This window comes from Hevea brasiliensis, chromosome 14 (assembly GCF_030052815.1).
Source record: "Hevea brasiliensis isolate MT/VB/25A 57/8 chromosome 14, ASM3005281v1, whole genome shotgun sequence".
Classification (NCBI taxonomy): domain Eukaryota; kingdom Viridiplantae; phylum Streptophyta; class Magnoliopsida; order Malpighiales; family Euphorbiaceae; genus Hevea; species Hevea brasiliensis.
This window is the reverse complement of record NC_079506.1, coordinates 13,267,991-13,280,954: the sequence shown is the minus strand read 5'-3', so window position 1 is coordinate 13,280,954 and position 12,964 is coordinate 13,267,991. Positions and strand designations below refer to the sequence as shown.

The window sequence follows — 12,964 nt, the reverse complement described above, 5'->3', positions numbered from 1 at the left end:
GTTTCCTACTGGGTGCCTCCTGCTTTGGTACAATATTGTTCAACACATCATTAGTCAATTAGTACTAACTTGAAGCCGAATTCATTGGAAAATATATTTGTTATTTTGGGATCTTAGCTAGCTATATATGGTAGGAAGATTAATTAATTTATTATTTAGATTTCTAATAGTTTTAAGTGTTTGAGGTATTTGATTAAATAAAAGTAAATGTGTTAAAAGCAATATTCTTGCATATATATATATATATATATATATATATATATATATATATATATATATATATATATATATAATGATAACTGATTTATGTTAAGTATTTGACAAAATTATGTTTAATTATTAATGTTCATATGTAAAATGACTAATAACAGTATATATATCATATAATTTATTTTATTATTGAAATAAATATAATTTTATAAATTTATTATATTATATTATATTATTATTATTAAATTAAATATTTAATTATTAAATTAATATATTATATCATTTATTATATTATTAAAATAAATCTATAATTATTGATTCATTATGTTATATCATTTATTTTATTATTGAAATAAAAAAATAATTAAATACTTTAAAAAATAATTCAATAACTTTAAAAATATAGTTATAAAATAATAAAGTAATTATTATTGTTGATAAAGAAAAAATTTATAACTAATTTTAAATTCTTAAATGTAAAACAAGCATTTTTTTATAATAAATAAATATTTTATATTTTATGTTATTAATAAAAAAATATTTTAAAAAAGTTATAATGCGCTAATAAAAATATTAAAATATAAATAAAAAAGATAAAAGCATTAAAAATATTAATTTTCGAATTAAATGAAAAAAGGTTAATATGATCTAAGTAAAAAATAAAATCAAATCAACTGTCAGCTAATAAGAAACAACTATATTTTGATATAGATTGCAGTTATGAGTACCATATCAATTACCCATCAGCTATTAACTTTATTTTTTAAAATTTACCAAACACTCTAATTCATTTATTTGGGTATTTATCAACTATCAACTTCATTTTTTTAAGTGAACCAAACACCCTCGCATGCATAACAAAAAGTAATTAAAATTTATTGAATTGTCCTTGTTTGCACTTTTTTTGTATTCAGATTTTTGTACACCTAATCAAGTGCTTACCAAATTAGTGTGAAATGAAGTTACTTATTAAATTTGTTTTTTCAAGAAATCGTCATCCGCAGAAGCACTTTTCAGTAAAATTTATTAAACAAGAAAACATCAATAGAGAGAGCAATTTGAGTGGCATTGTATGGAACAGAGCAGGTTTTGTTGTGAAATATAAAGCTATCATATCATTTTAGAAATTGAAAGAGAGGCTGAAGATTGCAAAGCTGAGGAATTAATCTCATATATGATCAACATCAATTTTCATGGATAATTTTAACGGATAATTTAGAGTCTTAGAAGTTACCTACATTAATTTTTCAAATATATTAGGATTGGATTGGATTACACCTGTGATTTAATGTTTGTAGAATGGTATTGGATGACCGAAGCATTTACATTACCTCCATAGCATTGATTAAACAAAAATTTAAAATTGAAAGAAACGTATAAATAATAAAAATATGACATAGAAAATTAAATTGGATTATAAAATAAATAATTAATGAATTCTCATAATTAAAGAGGTAGAGAACAAGGGCAGATATTGTGATGGACATTATTTGCAGAAACAATTTATAAACTAATAAATGAAGCATTCAATTAAACTAAGGTCCAATATTGTAAAATTCCTTCTTAAAATAATTAATTAATGATAAACTTGAAGCAAATATTCTTTCCCTATATGATGGCATGGCAAGGTAGGTATCATAGTTTAATTATAATAGAGAGATTCATGATATCGGATAAAAAAGAATCATATTAAAATTCAACTTGGAGTTAATGAGATAAGGTCAAATTATATTATGGGTATATTATAAATATGCACATATTGTAGAACAAAAGACAAATTAGCGATTGTTTGCTAAAATAAGAAAGAAAAATTTGTTATCATTAGCAAAAATGAGGCGCTCAATTTGGTTGGTATTTGTTCTTGGCTGCTTGGTAGGGTTAATGAATGATGGGTTAGCAAATCCTTTTAGTTCAGATTCTGCAAGTGAAGAGGCTGTTGCATATTGTGGCTGTACTGCTGCTTGTTCCGGCTGCCCTTATGAGGTAAGGTTGGGCAAGGTGTAATCGGGACACAATGTACATGTGTATGCCATTGCCCACCATCAACTTCTCAAGGCACCATCAACTCCTCAAGTTCCAAGTGTACCGTCAACCCCTCAAGTCTCTGGAGCACCTTCTCCCCAATTCTTTTTGTCTCCAGCCTGTGCTGCATCCTCAGTTAATGTTGGTTTGTGTTGGGCTCGATCTGCCATAGGTACAGTTTTTCAAAACCTTCAAGTGGCTGAAGGATGTTGCAATATGTTTACACAATGGGCTGACGATTGTTTTGGTGGAAGCGAGGAAATTCCTAAGCTTGTCTCCTACTTTGTGCCTCCTGCTTTGGTACAATATTGTTCAGCTCATCATTAGTCAATTAGATTTAATTTGTAGCCGAATACCTTTAAAGAATATATTTATATTTCAGGATCTTAGCTAGCTATATATCATAAGAAGATTAGTTTATTATTTAGATTTTCAGTAGTTGTTATGTGTCTGAGGCATTTGATTAAATTGAAGTAATTGTGTTAAGCAACATTCTTGCTTTAGTTTTATATATAATTTTTTTTCCCTATTCGGTAGGTTTTATATTTTATCTATATTCAGTCTGATTTTCTGGATCTTTATAAATACCAAAGATGCTAAACTTTATTTTCTAATTCATATATTTGATGCATGAGGTCTTTGAGATCATTTATTGCTACATACGACAGCCTGCAATCTGAAACTTGGATATCACAATGCAAATTACCTTTACTTGCTAAGCTCATGGTCGATAATTTGAGAACCTAGTGGATATAGACTATACATTTGTAGATGGGGTCTCATTTGGTGGCATGGTTTTAGAGCCTGCTCTTCTGCCTCTTTCACTTCTGCTGTTATCAGCAAATTTTAAGCTTGCCTGATGTAATCCTTGCTCTTTCTCCTTTGAATTCCATTCAGACATGTAATAGTATTCTTCTGTTGCAGTATTTTCGGATGATGTGCCACAAAACATTCCACCCCATTGTGGGAAGTATATTAAACATATTGCGAGAGTGCAGCATATAATCATAATACCCATGAGTGTTATCCCTTTTTCTTTGTAATATTTGGATCTTTTGAAGAAAATTAGTTGAATCAGAACTGCACCCACATTTCCACCACCGCCTGTCATGCCGGATATTAGCCCTAATGACCTGAAGAATTAAACGTATGGATGCATGAATATTAGAATTGATCCTCTGCGAGATAGAAAAGGAATGGAATCAAGTGGAAGTAGAAATCTTAATTACCTCCTCGAGACAAAGGAACCACCCCAAATGTTAGCCCACATGCTCCTTGGCAGAAAAAAAAAAGAGACAGCAATCATCACTAAAGTGGATGCACTCAAGGATCCCACTTGCCCAAGAATGATGCACAGTACGCCTCCTAATGTCTGCACTATCCACAAAGCCCATAGCCTACCTCTCATTCCAAACCTCTTTGCTACGACATCAGAAATCAATCCTCCAGCTGGTCTAGAAACAATATTTTCTAGTCTAAAAGTTGCTGCAATAATTCCTGCTTGGTGGAGTTCCAGATCAAATCTGTCATAAAAATAATCAGCTATTATATTGTCAATTGTCTGCTCCGCCCCAAAACAGTATCCTCAAGTTAATGCCAGGATCCACCCTCTGTAATTTGTAACCCCATGATAGAAGACGTTTGAGAATTTATCTTTGGATTTATCCCCTGACTTTCGTAGCCTACCGAAGTTCCCGTCTGGCAAGTCCTGGCCGAAGATCAATGCTGCAAATGCTGATAACATTTGAAACAGGGCAGGAATGAAAAATGCAATTCTCCAAGCTGTAAATTTCACTGCTCCAATGTCACGGATTAGGCCAAAAACAAGGGGGCATGATCAGCTGCGTCGCCCCACCACCAAGATTGCCCCACCCGCCTGCAACACCATTAGCGGTGCCAACTCCTGGGGCTGAAAACATGGAGCTCATCCAGAATTGAGCGGAGACAAAAGTGGCCAAGGAGAAGCCTGTGAAAAAGAGTTCTAGGAAAAAAGATGCAGGTGATGAGGCGTTGGACATGAAGCAAACTTTTAAAGTTATTTAATTATTTTTAAAGAATTTAATTATTTTCTTATTTCAGTTATAAAATTTGTGAGATATATTATTTTAATAATATAATAAATAATATAATATATTAAATTAATAATTATATATTTAATTTAATAATAAAATAAATAATATAATATAATAAATTTATAATTTTATATTTATTTTAATAATAAAATAAATTATATAAAACATACACTTATTAGTCATTTCATATATCAATAACAACAGTTAAATATAATTTTACCAAACACTTAACATAAATCAACTATAATCAGCTATCAGCCATTAGTTATCAAATAACAGTAAAAATTATCAGTTATCAATTATATCCAACAGCTAAACTAAACAGGCTTTTAATTTAATTCAATTAGTTTGAATCTTTATAAATAATTAGATTAAAAACTTATTTAAATATAATTATAAAATAAAAAATTTAATGTATTACTAAAACAATAATAAAATATTAAAAATTTAACTTGGTTGAATGTGCCATTAGCCACTCTAATAATTGAATTGATTCTTAATTTAATGATAATAACGTGGTTAAATCTCATCTTATCCACTAAAATTTTAATTAGGAAGAAGGTAATTTAAATAAATCTTCATAAACACTAATTATAATTAATAAAATAAATAATGAATTCTCCTAATTATTAAAGAGATAGAAAACGTGAGCAGATATTGTGATGGACTTTGTTTGCAGAAATAATTTATTTATAAACTAATAAATGACAACACGTAATTAAATTAGAGATCTAGTATTATTAATTTCCTTCTTAAATTAATGATAAATTTATAGGAGATATACTTTCCCTGCGTGATTCAATTATGAAAAAATAGGTAGCATAGTTTAATTATAATAGAAATTGATGATATCGGATAAACAAGAGTTAAATTAAAATTCAACTTGGAGTTATTGACATAACTTCAAATTAGATTGTGTGTATTCTATAAATACCCGAGCTGCTCAACAAGATTATAGAACAAAAGAAAAAGTAGTTATCATTATTAGACAAAATGAGGTGTTCAATCTGGTTGGTATTTGTTCTTGTGTGCTTAGCAAGGTTGATGAATGATGGGTTAGCAAATCATATTAGTGAAGAGGCTGTTGCATTTGATTGTGGCTGTACTGTTGCATGTTTTGGCTGCCCTTACGAGATAAGTTGGGTTCAAGGGGGGCGAGGTTCAATCGGAAGACAGTGTACATGTGTGTGCCATTGCCCATCAAATCCTTTCTTTCCTAGCCCAACTCCACCAGCATCATCAACTCCTCAAGTTCCAAAAGCACCATCAACTCCCCAAGTTCCTGGGGCACCTTCTCCCCCATTGACTTTGTCTCCAGCCTGTGCTGCATCTTCAGTTAGTGTGGGTTTGTGTTGGGCTCGATCTGCCATAGGTACAATTTTTCAAGACCTTCAAATGGCTGAAGGATGCTGCAGCATTTTTACGCAATGGACTGATGATTGCTTTGGTGGACATGAGGAAATTCCTAGAATCGTTTCCTACTGGGTGCCTCCCGCTTTGGTACAATATTGTTCAACACATCATTAGTCAATTAGTACTAACTTGAAGCTGAATAACTTGGAAAATATATTTGTTATTTTAAGATCTTAGCTAGCTATATATGGTAGGAAGATTAATTAATTTATTATTTAGATTTCTAATAGTTTTACGTGTTTGAGGCATTTGATTAAATAAAAGTAAATGTGTTAAAAGTAATATTCTTGCATATATATATATATATATATATATATATATATATAATGATAACTGATTTATATTAAGTGTTTGATAAAATTATATTTAGTTATTGATGTTCATATGTAAAATGACTAATAACGATATATATATATCATATAATTTATTTTATTATTGAAATAAATATAATATTATAAATTTATTATATTATATTATTTATTTTAATATTAAATTAAATATTTAATTATTAATTTAATGTATTATATCATTTATTATATTATTAAAATAAATCTATAATTATTGATTCATTATATTATATCATTTATTTTATTATTGAAATAAAAAAATAATTCAATAACTTTAAAAATATAGTTATAAAATAATAAAGTAATTATTATTGTTGATAAAGAAAAAATTTATAACTAATTTTAAATTCTTAAATGTAAAAAAACGTTTTTTTTATTATAAATAAATATTTTATATTTTATGTTATTAATAAAAAAATAATTTAATAAAGTTATAATGCGTTAATTAAAATATTAAAATATAAATAAAAAAGATAAAAGCATTAATAATATTAATTTTTGAATTAAATGAAAAAGTTTAATATGATCTAAGTAAAAAATAAAATAAAATCAACTGTGAGTTGATAAGAAACAACTCTATTTTGATACAAACTGCAGTTATGAGTACCATATTAGTTACCCATCAGCTATTAGCTTTATTTTTTAAAATTTACCAAACTCTCTAATTTACCTATTTGGATGTCTATCAGCTATCAACTTCAATTTTTTAAGTGAACCAAATACCCTCGCTTGCATATCCAAAAAGTACTTAAAATTTACTGAATTATCCTTGTTTGCACTTTTTTTGTATTCAGATTTTTATACACCTAATCAAGTGCTTACCAAATTAGTGTGAAATGAAGTTATTTATTAAATTTGTTTATTCAAGAAATCGTCATTCGCAGAAGCACTTTTCAGTAAAATTTATTAAACAAGAAAACATCAATAGAGAGAGCAGTTTCCGTGGCATTGTATGGAACAGAGCAGGTTTTGTTGTGAAATTTAAAGCTATCACATCATTAGAGAAATTGAACTAAAACCGTTATTGAAATCCACAAATAAGAAAAGAGAGGCTGAAGGTTGCAAAGCTGAGGAATTAATCTCATATATGATCAACATCAATTTTCATGGATAATTTTAACGGATAATTTAGAGTCTTAGAAGTTACCTACATTAATTTTTTAAATATATTAAGATTGGATTGGATTACACATGTGATTTAATGTTTGTAGAATGGAATTGGATGACGGATGCAATTACATTATCTCCATAGCACAGATTAAACAAAAATTTAAAATTGAAAGAAACGTATAAATAATAAAAATATGAACTTGAAAATTAAATTGCATTATAAAATAAATAATTAATGAATTCTCATAATTAAAGAGGTAAAGAACAAGGGTAGATATTGTGATGGATTACACATGTGATTTAATGTTTGTAGAATGGAATTGGATGACTGATGCAATTACAAAATCAAGCATGTAGACCACTAATGGAATTTCGGCCAACATGTAGTGAACTAGGGTTTGCATGATTTTGATGCAATTAAAAGTATAATTAGGTTGAGTTATGTATGTAGAGTATGGATATATGTTTTGAATGCATTAGATTTGAACTTTTTATAATTAGGGTTCTTGAGTATTTTGACAATTAGGAAAAAAAATTAGAGAATTGGTTAATTGATGCCATTGACCTTACTTGAGTTAAGAAATGGTCAATTGTGGCCATTTGTGGTGTGTGTAAATTGCTAGAACCATGTTTCAATTCGGATTGGTTTGGGTCAGTATACTGACAGCTTGACCTAGGTCCCTTTCAGGGACTAAAACTGAAAATTTACCAACCCAATTGGTGTGAGGTTAATTGAGAATGAAAATAGACACAAAATAGCACATTTTTCATTTAGGAACCATGCCTAGAAAATGACATTAGGATAGTGAACAATTAGGCCAAATCTGGATTTGGGCTCACTGTCCTGCATAAAAATGACCAAATAAATAGTAGTTACTTAAATGACCATAACTTGGTCTAGGAAGGTCCAAATGACCTGAATCTTATACCGATAGAAAGCTGAGACATAGCCCTACATCTTTCATGAAGAAAAAAAACCCAAAATTTGATCATAACCTATCCAAAAAGTCACCTGCAGTCAGCACACCAAAACTATCAGTATCCAAAAAATGTCCAGAATTCTGGGTAACACCAAATCCGGCCAGCCCCATTCAAATAGTCATATCTTGGGCTACAAAACTTCAAATGGAGTGATTCAAAAAGGGAAATAAAGTTAAGACAATAAGGAACAACTTCTATGAAGAAAACTTAGCCAAATTTCAACAGCAACTTGACCAATGGAACAGTGCAAAACAGGACACCAAATCTAAAATTTTGAAATTTCACTTAAGAGACTTAAAATTTGAGGAAACAACCAAAATCAATAAATTAGGTAATCAAAATGTGGTATGTGGGTGAAATTAAAATTCCTATACCTATTAAGCATGAGAAAGTCAACAATTTGACTTGAATAGTATCGTGAATAGTAATCCCAAAATGCAAATTTTAAAGAACGTCAAGTTAAGCATATTAAAGCTAGAAATAAATAGATTTGAATTTATTTTTGGATTTATGATAAATTATGATACTGAAACACTGTAAAATTGTGTGTTTCAGTCGAAAAGAATACCGGAAAAGAACCAGAGGCATCGAGTCAAGGCCAAAAGGCGACTCGCATAAGGTTTGTGCACAACATAAAATTTATCTTTAAATTTCTTTTGCAATTGTATAAAATGAATTGTGATTTATTTTGATTGCAACTTTGTGATTGAAATGAACAAATTTTGTTGACCTAAATTGTTGTAAAGTTTAATTGTATGTGTTTGATTTGACAATAAATATTTAGTAAATTGCTAAGACAGTTTTGAAACCACAGTGTCATGACTATATATTTGAATGCCTCACTAGCATGACTAGTGGGAGGAATTAGTTTTGAATTTTGATTCTCTCTCTGGCTAAAGTATTGAGGTGTGTGCCAGTAGAGAAAGAAATTGAATGGGTACCCATAGATTGAGCTAGCTAGCCTTGTGATTCCTCATAAGCCTCCGGCTATTGAGATGAACATTGTTTTGATGGCATGATATAACTGTGTGTTTTTATGAAACCTATTTTGAGACTTCCGAAATGAGACTGTTTTAACTAAAATTATAAATTGTCTTTTGTATCTACTTTTTATTTTTCAGTATTATATTTGAATAAATGTGATTTGAATTATGCATAAAATGTCATTTTAGTATATTGTGCACCACTAAGTCATAGTACTCAGCGATGGCTATTTATTGCTGTCGCAAATAGAGAGACTAGTGGAGTAGCAGAGTGAGCTGCTGAGGATCTCGAAGCTACATCCTTGAGATTTGATCGAGTATAATTTTATACCCTGATTGTAAAGTTTATTTTGGTGTATGTAACTGTATGTACATGTATAAACTGATCTTGAGCAATTGTATAGATTTTATAATAATATTATTTTAAATTTTCTAATATAAATTTTGAGCTGATGAATGTAAATTGATTTTTCTTTAATGGAATATGAATGAAGTTATTTAGTATTATTTTTGAAGACAATTGAATTGAGAATTATTTTGAATTATGGAGTTGGGGGAAATGATGTTGATTTGTGTTGTGGTAGTGATTGATTTTGATGAAATGAATTATTGGAAGTGTTTTTACAGGTGTTTGAAGTTTTCTTTAAATTAGTCGTTATATACCAATAAAAGGATAAACAAAATTAAAAAAAAAAATCCATATCATTATTAAAATTCTTAAATTTTAAATATAAGAAATGTTTTTAAAAATAAATATTTAGATTTTTATAAATAATTTTGTAGTGAATAATTATTTATATATATTAATATAATTTTTAGAAAATAACTCATCCTTTTTTTAATCTAACTGAAAATTAAATTAAAATTTGTTTTTTTAATAATTATTTTTTTAATATCAGATAAGATTTTAGTAATTAAAATTTAAAAATATTTAAATAAAAAACTGATTTTATTTCAAGTATTAATATATAAATTTTCTAATAGTAAAAAATCTTCATGTGACACAACCTCTTTATTATTTTTATTTTTATATTTTTTATATAAAAAAATAAGCTTATCAAACATCAATTTTTAAGTTTTTTTTTTTCAAATTTTAACTATCAAAATCTTATTTCATACCCAAAAAAAAAAATCTAAATTTCTTTTTTACAATATCTTTTAAAATTTTTTATAATTTCAAGCATTAAACAATTTATTATCACTTAAAATAAAAATATAATTAATTAAAAATTTTATCACTAACATATTTTATAATTAATATATCAATATTAAAGCTGAAATTTCAAAATTGATATACAAAAGTGTGTCATCTAAACTATAAAAGCTACTTAAAAATCGCAGTATAGTACAGTGTCTTTATTACTTTTATTTGTATTTTTTATATAAAAAATTAACTTATTGTATTAAACATCAATTTTTAACTATCAAAATCTTATCTTATATAAAAATATATATAAATTTCTTTTTTACAACATCTTTTAAAAATTTTGAAATTCTTAAATTTATAATTTTAAGCATTAAAGAATTATTATCACCTGAAATAAAATTATAATTAATTAAAAATTTTATCATTAGCATAATTTTATAATGTAATTATAAAAATATAAAATATAAAATATTTTATTTTATATTACTAAAATAAAATAATAAATAATTAATGTAATATGCGGACAACACAATTAATTATTTTTGAATTTAAAATTATCTCAAATTTAATTATATATTATTCAAACCACTCTTAATAAGATTTAGTAAATTAGGTATTCAAAAATGTCCAATTCATTGTGATTCTTACTATCATTCAAAAATGATAACTTTTTATCATCTAACTTAAATAAGATTAAACCAATAAAAAAAAATCCATGTAAATAATAAAAAATCGTTTGTGTCTAGATGTTATAAAATCTATTTATATTAGCAATATATATACATACATAAATATTTTTGTATAAATTATAAAAAATATTTTAAAGTTTAACAAAACTCACAAACTAATCTTTAATGTAAATTTAATAACGATTTAATCCTTAAATTTTATTTTTGTTAACAAATTGATCCTCATATTTCATTTCTATTAACAAATTAGTCTTTAAAATTCACAGATCATAGAAACTAATTTATTTATAGAAGTAAAATATAAAGATTAATTTGTTAATGAAAATAAAATTTAAAGGATTAAATTATTACTAAATTTACATCATGGATTAATCTATAAATTTTGTTAAACTTCAGCGAGTTCATTGTAATTTATCCATTTTTTTAATAAAAAAATTTACTAACTGCATTTTTCCGGAGCTGCATTTATCCATTTGCAAGAAATTTATTTTTATAAATAAATGTTAATACCCATGTAAGTCCAAAAAAGATCATAATCAAGTACTTTAATAAAAGATTAAAAAAATAATAAAATTTAAAGATAATATTTTTTTTTTAAAAGATGAAATAATGATTTATTTATTAAATAAATTAAATATTTAGAATATCTTGTAGGCACCAAAAATATGATGGATCGGTATTATTATCGACAAACCAATAAGATATATGTGTATTTGAACTCATGTCTCTTATATGCTCTATCCACATTTCAATTGGGATGAACATTAGCAACAAATCATGGAGGTCTTTGGAAATCTCTCATTACTATTTAACTTTTTATATAATTTTATTTTTATTAAATTTATGAAATATCAGAGGAAACTAAATATAATATTTTATATTATTTTCAAAAGATGTGTAATATAAGATAGGTGATGCAATTGAGTCATTTAGAGATAAGTGATGAATATATAACTTATAATGTAATACATATTTAAAATTTAATAATATACAAAAATTAACAAATCAAAATCAAGAAACAGAGCAATGAAATAAAAATTGAAGGCTGTGTGAAATATGCAACTAGCTCAAAAATAGAAGCTTAACTAGAACTCGCCTCATTGTGGGAAGCTGCATCAGGATTAATGTTAAGAACTCTCCCATATATATATATATTTTTTTGAGTTTGTTGATTTTTATGTCTTGTGATTTTAATATTGTTGATTTTTTGGGTTTCTTATTTTTTATGTTATGGGTTGTTGATTGTATAGGTTAGTGCTCAATGTTTATGGGGTAAATTTAAAAAAAATAATAATAATAAATTATTAAAATTTTGAAATGTATTACATTACTTAAAAATAAGAAAATAATGATTTATTCTAATTTAATTACAAAAATATCTTCAATAAATATAAAGTTCAATTTCAAAATTTATGAAATTAATAAAATTTTCTTTACTGGCCTTATCACCATCATTTATTTTTTTTATTTTTTTTACAGGATGCTTTAATGGCTGGCTTCATTGACAAGAAATAAATATTACTTCTCGTTTAATGCTTTGTGTGTGTTTATGTTTAAGCTAATTAAATTATACTTGTATTTTCATAACAAAATCGGCTAGTATTTCTTCAAGGTGCATATTTGACTGTAAGTTTCAGCAAGACACATTTCAGGTTTTAAGTTCGTCAGGCTCTAACCCTAACATCTCTACAAGAGATCAAGGCGTGCACTTTATTTAAAGCACAGGACCCTAGAAAGGCACGCTTTCTTTATTTCTACCTTTGACGAGTACTTTAATTGATAAAAAGTATTACTACTCAATTTGAAATTTGTCAAAATCTCATCGAACTATCACACTCAGGACTACGACCTCCCATATTTTCATTTTTTTGAAGATGAGTATTAAAATAATGAAGTTGTAAAAGAAAATGAAAAAATTATGATACTACTCCTGATTAAGATTGAAGAGTAATTATTTTATAATTGTTTGATATATATTAGTACTTCAATA

At 26.7% G+C, this 12,964-nt stretch overlaps 1 pseudogene; it reads right to left on the bottom strand.

Annotated features, from left to right (window-relative positions):
• Positions 1-2,989: 2,989 nt before the first annotated feature.
• On the bottom strand, positions 2,990-5,634 carry LOC131169068 (high affinity nitrate transporter 2.5-like; annotated as a pseudogene).
• Between the last annotated feature and the right edge of the window lie 7,330 nt (positions 5,635-12,964).